Source organism: Etheostoma cragini, chromosome 20, assembly GCF_013103735.1.
Source record: "Etheostoma cragini isolate CJK2018 chromosome 20, CSU_Ecrag_1.0, whole genome shotgun sequence".
NCBI lineage: Eukaryota > Metazoa > Chordata > Actinopteri > Perciformes > Percidae > Etheostoma > Etheostoma cragini.
Window position 1 is genome coordinate 22,464,037 of NC_048426.1, and position 8,810 is coordinate 22,472,846.

Sequence of the window (8,810 nt, forward strand, 5' to 3'; positions counted from 1 at the left end):
GAGATCTGAGGAGCAGGTAACCATAGTCCTCTCAAATCCACCAGAGTTTAAAACGCTAACACAAAGGAAGTGGAGGGTGACGAACATAGGTCCAAAATGATGGACATCCGGGGTTTTACAGCAGGCCACCTGGACAATCCTAGAAACAAAACGTCCACAAGACTTCCCTGGGTTAAACCAACTCTGTAGCTAACAGTATTTGACTGAGCTCAATTAATAAGGATGGTAGTTCACATAATGGGCTGGTTGCACCAAGGCTGGTGGGGCCAGCAGACTTATCAAGTTGTTTGGCAGTCAGGCTTGAACTGGAGAGTGTGGCGGCAGTGGTGGAGAGGAGGATGAAGGACAAATCCGCTCATTCAGCCACCCGATCAAAACGGAGAGCCTACTTTGAACCTGCTGATATCAACATTTGCTGTACAACGGCAGCGCAATCCACAGATGCCGCTATCATTATTACTGTCACTTTAAAGGTCATTTTGGGGGCTTTTTTAGGCCAGATGAAGACTTGAAAGGGGAGAGAGAGGAAATGATATGCAGCAAAGGGCCGTGGGTCGGTGTCAAACCTATGGCTGCTGCGTCGAGGAGTAAACCTCTGTATATGTGAGCTCGCTTTACCGACTGAGCTAACCTGGCCGTCCCATTACTGTCACTTTACTTTGCAAATTTTTGTTTCCAAATGTTCTTGTGTATATGTATTTTCTATTATTTGTTCTTTTACTTTCTCTATTTCTCTGTATAGTTTTTGTTGTCTACTTCTACTACTGCTTCCTGCTATTTCTACAACAAAATTACTCCCTGGGTATCAATACAGTTTTATCCTATCTTGTAACAAACTATGTTTATTCGATCTTGCAGATGAGAAACCAGGGGAATAAAGGGATGAAACTAATTTGAACCACAGTTTCGGGTTCAGTGCCTTGCTGTTTGGCAGTGTGTAGTACCATAGTTATAATAACCGCCTTTCTCCAGCAGCCAACTAGCAGCTGGAAACCATCGTCTTGTCAGTGCCAGGAATCAAAACACACAGCTTTTAATTAATACTTAGACTTTTAACCTCAGTGAGAAGCTGGCACCCTGTTGCAATGACCAGCTGACTGCTAACAGTCTGTATCTTATTAGGTTAGATTGGCGAGGGGGGTGAAGGCCAACGTAATGGATCCCTGTGTTAGTGCAGGTCATCTTCCAGCTGGTCCAGCTGAATAAACCCTGGGATTTCTATGCATTAGCAAGTCCAGGACCCAGTGGACAGTCCAATCAGCCTCAGGTTTCATGCAGCATCCCTGCTCTGAACTGACACACTGTGTAAATAGATAGATATATGTGTATTCACAAGTGCTCGAACTATCTCATCTATGTTAACATGGTGTGGATCAACGACAGTTCATTTCCAGGAACATGTTCCTCGTCTTTCACTCTGTGTGTGTTGCTGTTATCAAACTCTATTTGCTTCAAAAAACGACATACTGTACTTCGAGGTAGCACGCTACATGCTAAGTTTTAAAGAAAGTTTGGCTCATGCAAAGAGTATGTTATGTTTTCCTCCTGGCCTGACTATTCCTAAATACCGTACCTATTCTGCATATTCCTATGTTGTCATAATGATAGAATAACATTTGGAATGAACAGGTTTTTGTTTTTGTTTTTACATAAACACCCCCTTCAGTTGCCAGGACCAGCATCGATTAACGTTGGTACTCTGCTCTGCAATCCAGTGGTTGCCTTCGCATGATGACCGTACAGCGCATTGAGACAATGGACGGGACATCAAAACTAATTTGTTTCCCACTATTCACTCACACATAGTTTTAATTACACTAACATAATTCAATTCAATTCAAATTTATTTATAGTATCAAATCACAACAAGAGTCATCTCAAGACACTTTACAGATAGAGCAGGTCTAGACCACACTCCAGAATCCACAAGGACCCAACAGTTCCAGTAGTTTCCTCCAGAGCAAGCAACAGTGCGACAGTGGCGAGGAAAAACTTCCTTTTAGGCAGAAACCTCGGTCAGACCCAGGCTCTTGGTAGGCGGTGTCTGACAACCGGTTACATACTGCATGTAGCCCACAGTATTCATTTTTTCATACATGTAAAATGTCAGAAGTGAAAGCAAAACTAATCACACTTTCTGGCTGACTTGAAAAGCTGTGTCCGAAAATGAGTGTTCCCCGTGTGTGTTGTAGACGACCAAAAAAGACACACACCCGCCTGTCTACCCGCACGCACGCAAAGCAACGTCTTAACAACCCGTTTGTCTTCAAACTTCCCCACTCTGTACACACGGATGTCTTGTGCGTCAGTATGAGACAATGAGGGGACAAAGTGGGGGTTAGGACTGAGAAAGGGCTGCACATCCTGCCCTGTTATTGGCTGGTGGTTACACACCAAAGCCCAAAGGCTCTTTGTTGACGCCCATAAAACGTCCCGCACACAGAAAAATAAGAAGAAAAGAGAATATCCAGGGAGAGGCCAATGTCTCTGCAGATAGAGGCACCGCCACACACTACTAGTGGGTCATGAGTGATGATTGAGAGGGATTACTTTTGTTTAAGTCTATGTATGTGCTGTAAAATCCTGCATGTTATACTTTTATGTTAATGTTAATACATAAACATTCAGTTTTACCAAGTCAAGATGAAGTCAAGAATCAGAGGAAGAAGTTAGCATTGTGCACACAGCCATGTAGGTGAGTACATCCAAGGCTCTTTGGACCTGTGGGGAGCTGTAGAGGCCAGTACCCAGGGCCTACAGCTAGGAATGGGTCTTTTCACTTGCCCAGTAGTGAGTGTGAGTAATCCAATCTGTGTACAAAAAGGGACATAAAACCAAGGCAAAGCATATAAAGAAAGAGCAAAACATATAAATGATACAAACAAAATTTATTGTTTCTCTGATACCAGTGGTCCATAAAAAACACATCTGTTTTGGAGTTAACATGTTTGCACAGGAATGCATTCTCCATTACTCTGCTGGCACCATGTTTCATAGCCAAGTTAAACTTGGCCTTCACTTCAGTATCGTTTCTCAGTTACAAGCTTTGTGAAAATTTACCTTTCAAAGCTTTGAAGCCCGGGAACACTTGATTTTGTAATTGAAGAAATGGGGGGGGGGGGGGTTTGGGGGATTTTTACAGTGAAACACACACATTCTTTAAAATGTACAGTCTATAAACTTCAAATGTGACACGTAGAGAAACATGTTGCGACCATTGTCAGTAAACATTTGTTTTTCTTAATGGTGAACAACAGGAATTCATGATGCATCCTGCATTAATCAATGCATATTATATATATGCATATTATATATAAATATATATATATATATATATATATATATATATCGCGAGTCATTTATCACTCACGCAAATATTTTGTAACCTTCTTATAAAGTGTTGCCTGTGTTGTTTTTAAAATAAATTGTGAAGGGTAGTGTAGTATGCTGTCCTGTATGCATGCCTTCATTTGTTTTCGGCATTGTATAGTACATTTAAAAACATGATGGAGGGCCTATTAAACAAAACATTATCCCTCTGAGGCCTGAGGCCATTTTTAAATATCTACTTAAAATTCTCTTTCTAAGGGTATTTCTATATAACCTGACCCAATGTGTTTCATATTAAAATGTTCATAATAAATACAACGTTCTGTATAGTGACACCCAAAACGGAAAGAAGCTCTAATTTGGACCTAAAGCGGAAATATTTCCCAAACATCTTGTGAAAACGTACCTACAATTAATTGGTTTGGTGCTTAAAATGAGTTTACAAAAGTCTTGGGTTCACAAAAGTAGCGTAATGTAGAAACGAAACAGTAAATAAATATACAAATAAAGAGAAGTAACGTTACAAAAAAATGTTACGTAAAATTTACTGTAACTTACTGGCAACAATATCTCAGCAAGTTACTGTGAATTAGTTTTACATTAAAGGGACCGTACTTCCATTTATAGTATTTTATGTTTTCATTGTAAAATAGAAAACAATTAAACACAACATAAGATAAAAAAATAAAAATAGAGTAGTTTAGTATTTACAGTACTATATTGGCTGTATTGTGAATTTTTTTTACAGTAATGCTTTGACTACTGTGATTTTAACTGTAATACTTAGACTACTGTGATTTTGTTATGTTGACAAGATTGCAATGTAAAATGTACAGCATTCTACTGTAAAAATCCTATAGAGTAGTGCTACTGTGAAATCTAAAGTGAATAACGTGTAGATTTCACAGCCGTTATTTACAATGCAGGCAGGACAGCAACGCGCAGGACACAGGAACTAATATTCCAACTATTCATTGTCCAAGGAACACAACCTGGGGAAACTGGAGCAAATCCCAACTAACAACCCGACAAAGACCAGACAGGTAAAAATACACATGGAGCCAATAAGCATGGAGCAAATCACAAGACTAGGATCAGCTAGAGTGGGCAGGGAACAGAAATAACGATGGAAACACTGAGTGAGAAGACAACGAGGCTTGGCAACACAAGGCAGGCAGATGAGGCAAGACACAAAGGCTGTCCAGGGGAAAGACACGCAGGTCTACAGAAACACAAGACCACAATGGAAAAGCAAAGACAACTCACAATAACAATGAAAAACAACAAGGAACATGAAAAGAAAACCCCAAATCCCTGGAAACACTATATAACACTAAATTAAAGGGCAAAGTGTCACAATAAACCAATGGCCACAGAGCAGGACCGTGACAGGAATAAGCAAAGTGGATAAACAGCCCCGAAACTAAATAACAGAACAATTAAGACTTCTTCTCTGGATTTGGTTTCCTTGTTGTCCCCGGGTCAAATTTGACCCGTTTTCAAAGTTTCTGTATCAGAAATATAGATTACTTAACCCTCATGTTGTCCTCGGGTCAAATTGACCTGTTTCCCCATGTCAGTGTTCTTTTTAATTCCCCAAAAGAACATGATTGATTCCACACAACGCTCTCTGGCAAGTACAAATCTCTACTTTCATTAATTTTGGGGTGTCTTATTCAATTTAATAGCATTTAAAAAACTAATGAAGTGATTTTGAAATAGTATTGAGTAAAAGTTGACATATTCCAGTCTGTGATAATCCATCAACATCCATTCCTTTAATTTTAGTCTAATTCCTAAATTCTGCTTTTCTAACTCAAACATTAGGTATAATTTCCTATAAATGAGGTTTATTGACCATAAATTCCAAAAACTAACTGTAAAACTAAAGTTAATAAGTTGACATTACGTAGTGTTGTAAACGTCAAAAAAAGTGAAACGTTGAAAAAAAAGCGTCAAAAGGGTTGAAAAATGGGACAAAAACATAAGAAAAAGTTAAAAACATTGATAAAAAAGCCTCAACAAAGTGTCTGCTTTCAATGTTGATGGGAAGACCAGACAATGGTTAAACCCCGATTGCTTCAAAAATAACATGGGTGGTTCCATACGATGCTTTTTGCAAGTAAATTGAAGGATTGGATCATTATTCGCAGTGAACTGTGGGGGTAATATTCAACTTTGTAATATTTGAAAAGTAACTGATATAGTTTCAAAACAGTTTCCGGACTAAACGTTGACAGATATCAATCTGTGAGCCACTCCACATCCTCTAATTTTAATTTTTTGTCAACATAATTCATAATGTATGCTTTTTTTTACTCAGAAAGTGGGCATAAGTTAATAGTAATAAGATTTATTGACCATGAATTCCAAAAATGACCGTAAGACCAGTTGTAATAGGTTGGAATGAAGCTGGTTTAGAAGATTTAACACAGAATGGGGGGATAATTCACACTTTACAGACAAATCAGAAGGGGACAACATAAGGGTTGTTGGATTTCCCCATTTTCTTTGATTTAATGTGTTTGACTGGTAATTAAAAGAAGATTTAAACAAACAGCTAAATGACACATACGCAATAGAATATGCAGACCAGTGGCATCTGCTTAGCTTTCATTTTTTATACACAAAGTACATGGATTGGATGGGAGGTAACTACCTAGTCTATATCCTTATATCCACTTCCGGGATTGCTTCAGCGCTGCAAGGAATTCTACCGGATGCATTGCACCGGATTCTGTTTCCTTCCTTTCTTTGTGTTAGAATTTTAAATTTGGTGGATTTCTGAGGACTATGGTTACCTGGTCCTCAGATCTCTGCAAGGTGAATCCAGACAGCTAACTATCTGACTATCTTTTCTCTTGCCCGACTATTCTACAGCGGCTCTGCCCTTGATGATTCCGAAGAAAGGCCGTTAAACCCAAGCACGTTTTCCTCCCATCCCCGAATTTCATGCATGCATGCTCCCCTAACTCCCTTATCTTTACCTTGATTTATAGCTTCACATCATTGTATAATTCTCACTAACAGTTCTGTGCCTGGGGTTAGGAAAGCATCCTTTGAAACGTGTATTCAGTTCTAGGAGTTCTTTTGTGAAGCCAAATACTGTTGATCCCCATAGCAACGGGGTCACCCTCCAAAGCAACACACTATACTCTACTAACTTACAGCTCTCTCACAAATCAACACAAAGAGGAGAACCACAGTGTTAATGTTTAACACCTCTGATCAACATCTCAATGTTTACTTCAAAGGCTGCAGTGGGGAGGACGTGGGTTTAGGTTAAAGATAATGCTACCTACACAGGCATCTGTTTGGACTGAAAACAAGGCATTGTGGGAACCCAAGCGGGGCTTGGCCTGAGGCGTTTGCTTTACTTCCTGCTGGGAGATAAGATGAGAACAAAGTGTTAAGAGTCGGTCAACAAGGTTAAGTAACAAGATCTGCTCATAAACCAGAAAAACAAAGGCATTAGAAACCAACTTGGTGGCTGTGTGTGTGTTCTAATACACTGTAGATTAATTACTGTGTGTTGGTGTTGAGGGTCACTGGTGCAGGCTCAGAACACATGAGCAAAATGATCTGTGACTATAGTACAGGCATTATGCTACAAGACCCCACACAAAATGCAACAGAAACTCTTTCAACAATTTAAGTGTCATTCAAGTCTCCTCTATCACATATAACACAGTGTCCTAGGAAATCCAAGAGATGGAAATTAATGAAAAATACTGAGACACCATTATTTATGCCTCATTTGCATAATTAAACATAAAAGTTGAGAAAACTTGTATTACAAAAAAATGGTTATCTTAATGGACTGTAAGTAATAGCCCAGTCTCACGGCAGTTTTTGGAATGGTCACGCTATTTAATCTATTGATTCATGTACAGGTCACGTTCATTTTAAAGCAATGTATTTCAATGGGAAGCCTATTTCTTTAACACAGAACCTCCACGGTAGCGAGTAGTATTAAAAAGCCATAAATCCATGGAGGGAGGTTGGTCGGGGTGGTGGATGGGTCAAACAACACAGGACTTTCAGCCTGGAGACCGGGGAGCGTGTCCCGCGTGTTGGGTACCGAAACCTAGTGCCAACATTTGCACCGATTCCAAAGTGACTGACTTCTACCGGACCAAATGAGAACACGGATTTTGGTGCCACATAAATGCATGAGCTGCACTCTAGGGCTCTGAAACGCACGTTACAGTCAACAGAATCATCATGTGACACCAGTTATCATTACACTTGCACTAAAGTTAGCCTACGTTTGCTAGTAGCTGACTTAAACACGTTTAAAACTCTTAATGGTCTAAACTGGGACCGTATTTCACTCAAGAGGATTCCAACACCGGGCCGTACAACAGTCTGCAGCTAAAGACACAGTGTGGCCTGAAATGTTGTGGAATTTCTTTTAAATGTTTTCAGTACTTGTGTGTGTTTAATTGTGTGAAGACGTACAGAGGTGTTTTGTAATAACAACGCAGGGTACGTGATCCTTAATCTTCAAAAGGGATTTCACAAACTGATCAGAGTAACTAATATAAACAGATTCTGGCATAACTAGAGACAGCACAGGGGTGTCTGTGATGTTCATCCATCTACATGTAAGATAACACACACTTGTTATAAGTGAGTTGAAAGCCTACTTTTGATAAGCTCCACTGTATTTCTCATGGATTTACTTTCCATGCAGCATGTCTTTGTCGGAGAATTCTCTGGGACTGAGCAAACAAGTTGGAGGAAGACAAAAGTGATTAAAGTGAGAGAAAGAGGCAAACAGGAGTTCTCCTCTTTTCCTCCAGCGATCGAATCTTTTGAACTTTGGCTCTGGAGGAAAAGAAGAAAGAAGGGAGGGAAATGTAAGAGAAGACAGGGAAGGAAGAGATGATGACACACAGACACACACACACACACACACACACACACACACACACACTCAGGCATGTGTGTTTTATGGCCGTTGGAGGGGCAGTAAATAGCGGTTGTTGTGCTGTGTGGATGGAGAGCATAGAGACCTTAAGACCAGATGTCTGAGTTCACAACACGCACGCACAGGCACACGCACACGCACACACACACACACACACACACACACACACACACACCTCTCTCAAAGGTTTCATTAAAAAGATGTACAGAACACAACCAACTATCAGTGGCTTCTTGATTGAGCCAGTTCATGTGTGTGTGTGTGTGTGTGTGTGTGTGTGTGTGTGTGTGTGTGTGTGTGTGTGTGTGTGTGTGTGTGTGTGTGTGCGCTGCCAATAACTGCTGCTCATCCTTACCACAGCTGCCTCTCATTCAAGTGCAGATCAGGGTGCAAACTTTGCAATTACTGCGGCTGAGACGTGTTTTCTCCTGAGCCACTTCCCAGATCTTATCTAATGTATTATCAAGCTTGCCAAATCCTCGGGCCCGAGCAAATTCAAGCAAATGCAGGCAGGGCATGAAACCAGACCCTGGAACAAAACTGCGCC

At 40.3% G+C, this 8,810-nt stretch overlaps 1 protein-coding gene across 1 annotated transcript in view; it reads left to right on the forward strand.

Annotated features, from left to right (window-relative positions):
* Positions 1 to 8,364, forward strand: part of ism2a (isthmin 2a) — a 30,248-nt gene extending 21,884 nt beyond the window's left edge. The window contains exon 7 of the transcript XR_004654766.1: positions 8,355 to 8,364. The gene's annotated coding sequence lies outside the window, so the exon portion shown is untranslated. The remainder of the gene's footprint in view (positions 1 to 8,354) is intronic.
* Positions 8,365 to 8,810: the final 446 nt, after the last annotated feature.